The sequence below is a fragment of the Triticum aestivum genome, chromosome 7A (genome assembly GCF_018294505.1).
Source record: "Triticum aestivum cultivar Chinese Spring chromosome 7A, IWGSC CS RefSeq v2.1, whole genome shotgun sequence".
Lineage (NCBI taxonomy): Eukaryota > Viridiplantae > Streptophyta > Magnoliopsida > Poales > Poaceae > Triticum > Triticum aestivum.
In genome coordinates, this window is record NC_057812.1 from 325,942,629 (window position 1) to 325,946,241 (window position 3,613).

At 44.2% G+C, this 3,613-nt stretch overlaps 1 pseudogene; it reads right to left on the reverse strand.

The window, feature by feature from the left end:
• Positions 1-244: 244 nt before the first annotated feature.
• On the reverse strand, positions 245-3,259 carry LOC123153317 (vacuolar-processing enzyme beta-isozyme 1-like; annotated as a pseudogene).
• Positions 3,260-3,613: the final 354 nt, after the last annotated feature.

The window sequence follows — 3,613 nt, forward strand, 5'->3', positions numbered from 1 at the left end:
GTGCATGTATCCAACGGCTTGAAAAGGTGTCTGAGACTCCGTTAGCGAACCCTTTGAAATTAGTAGATCTTTTAGGGGTCTTCAAAATTAGTAGCTGAACTCATTTAAGAAAATAGCTAGCTCAAAGTAGAGGTGAAAGGCGATGATTGAATTTAAATGCATATTTTCTAATTAGTGCATCTAATTCAACTTTTTTAATAAATATCAATTTAGTCAAGCATATGCCTGTATGATCCTTCACGTTCGACAATATTTTTTTTAAGAAAACTTAGTCGGCTCTGCTGTACGAGATTACAATATTTCTTCTGGATAAACTATTGATGTCAAAATCCACAAATACGAATCATATGCATAGCACGCATGCACAACAATCATTGCCTTTCAACAGACTACAGTCAAATCACGAGCACGATCATAAACTATTGATTGACCCGACACCACATGGGGCGCATCGTCGGCTTGTTTCTTGCATGTTTACACCAATGTATATATGTACACTGTACACACACACACACACACCATATATGAGGTCTAGCTACGAACCTCTGGAGCATTTGGTACTACTCCCATGGGACGCTCCCATGCATGTACTACTGCAGTGCAGCCGATCAGGCGCTGTGCCCTAGAACCGGCGGGCTCCACTTCCCCATGTTGTAGATGTTTGTGAACGCCCTCATGTGTTTCATGCCATACTGAGTGAGTGATCCGCACTGGGACTCGAAATCTCGCACCTGACAGCAGTGATTGGCATCAGTACACAGTAAACTTAACCTGAACCGGAAACATAAAGAGTACTGCAGGGTGTTGCATATTTATGGGATTGTAAACAAGGAATTGTTACACTCACCATCGTCTTCAGACAATCCCAATAGTCTACTAATGGATGGCCAGGGCCTTTAGTAGCCTCAAGCACCGAAGGTCCCTCAAATCCAAAGGCAAGCTTCCCGATGAAACCGATACTGCTGTCGAGAAGCTTCCTGTGTAACACAGTTTCTTTGACCTCCCTGAGAGCCCTCTGCTTCTCCTCTGATCCAACATTTAACTGCTCATACTGAAAGCGAGAAGATACATTGTTAGCAGATAAATTTGGCAAAACAAAACACATGAAAATTAGTAGTAACAGAGAAGATGAGCTAGACAAGAAATATATAACTGGGATTTTACCTTCTTCCACATGAAAAGAATATCAACATCTCTTTGATTGATTGCGCCCTTGAGGCTGGGCGAAAGCAGCGGTCTGTTTATGATGCTTGACTTCATAGGATAGAAACCTTGATAAAGGAAAAGCTTGTCATCCTTGAATGTCTACCATACTCCATGACATGAGAACCGATATTGGAGTCATTTGGGGGTGCCGTTCTTGCTTTAACCACCTCGTACTGCTGCTTGATGGGTTCCTTCTGTAGATTGTGAGTTTCACTGCACAGTAGGATCCCATGGTTCAGAATAGCAAGACAACATACAGAGCATAAATATTACACCTGATGTTTTTTACCTGTCTTCCATCCAAGAAACACTGTATGCGTCACCCAAGCAGGTCATATATTCAGGAGGAGGTGGTGTTTACATCCCAGGGCAGTATGCTCCCCAGCTACTTTCTTCCGCATTTGCTGCTGTTGTAACATAAATATTAAGATCGTGTGGCATTAATCCCTCAAAAGATACTGCCACTTTCACATGCTTCAACATATATGATCTGCCAAAATAAAAAAGGTACATCATACATTTTTCCGGAGTGTTGATCAAAATTTCCAAAAACAGCAGCCCATTGATATTTGGAAAAGAGGTTTGAGCTGAACCATATCTTCAAGCAAGTTAATTCTCAATCATGTGTCAGGCATACAACATATTACTTCCTCGGGGTTGCTAGAACTAAATTTAACAGTACGAATAGCATAAATAGGTAATTTCTGATGGTCATGACAATACAGCAAACCAAACAAATAGAACATCTTTGTGACGGCGAAATTATAGGAAATCAGTATGATTCTATCTATATCAATCGACCAGAAGGTACAGGTTACAGTAAGCAACCGAAGAATATATAAAATCCTATCAAAACTCATGCTCTTTTCAAATTTCAGTTTCAAAAAGATTACAGTAAGCAACCGAAGAATATATAGAAGCCTATCAAAACTCATGCTCTTTTCAAATTTCAGTTTCACAAAGATCCTAAAACATAATAAACATGTCACAAAAAGCCATCAAAACAAGCCGATCAATCAATTCAGATCAAATTCTACTGACACGTCCATCTCCCTTGTTCATCTAGAAGGAAGCAGAAATAGGCGTCCTGACAGTCAGCGACACCAAGATAACCACAGCGGCATGGCCGTCAGCCCGACACCAAGGTTCTGGCTCCCACGGTCGGTCAATGTGGCTCTGCTACAGGACAACCACATGGGCATCGCACTGACTCGAAGACCACATGCATGTGGAGCATGAGCGTGGTGGTAGATTCCGACGACCACGAGTGCAGCAACTCCAGCAGCCAACAAACTTGTGTATGTGCTAGGTACTGTTGTTAATAGAAGGAACTTGCAAGCTTGCTATGAATGTGAGGAAAAAATGGCGCTGTAGACATGTGATGTCCTGACTTGATTGAACTGGAAACAGAAAAGAAAAACTGGGAGGGAGATGACCAATTGTCGAGCTGAATGTTGTGTGTACTTGTATTAGTTAAAACTGACCCATTCGCTGTACGATTTTATCTTTGAAAGATGGTTGGAAGAGAAATCTTATTTATATGTAGGTTAATTCTGCAGATGACAGGTCATGGTTTTGCTTGTTTGCAACCTGCAACATCTTAATTTCTTTACTTTGCACATGAATATGTAAATGGATGGAATTTACAGCATAACATCATCTATATATTACAAAATTTGATAGGCCCATGCAATTTGACAGCAATGTATCAGAAAACTTGGTTAACCAATGGTTTCTGCAACTCAAGTACATGGGGAATGAGTGATTTCTGCAGTTCAAGAACATGGCGATTGAGGACCAGATCGTGGGGAATTAGGAAAAGAGAGGAGATGAATGGATTACCTGATGGTGATGAAGTCCTCATTCGTACGCCACCCCTGGCCTGGTTGGTGTCGCCCCACCGGCCGGCTCTGAATCCCTCCGTCTGCAGCGCACGTCCTCCGTCGCTCGGCTCCTGCGAGCTCCTGCCCAGGACACCGCACCTCCCCTCCTTTTTTCCTTCTTCTCTCCCTCGTCTCCATTCTTCTTTCTGCCCAGGAGCCGCGGATGCCATGGATCTGCCAGGGAAACCACGCTCCGGCCTCCCTCATCATCACCGACGACCCCTACCTCGCCGCCTGCCTCCGAATCGGCCTCCCCGGCCTCTGCCGCACACGGATCCGGCCCCTGCAAGCTCCAGCCGCCAGCTTCGTTCCGCATCGAGCAGCCGCCACCCCCTGACGCCGGCGTCGTTCCGCATCGAGCAACCGCCGCCCCCCGTCGCTCGTTATCCACGGGTCTTTTTCGCAATGTTTTCTCAGAGCCAGGATTGCGGGTTGAATACACCAAAATGGAGGGTCCTTTTTGCAAAAATTAAGCGTTTTATCTGGTAGCCACTTAAACAGGGAGCGCGGGTTGATTTCCTGTA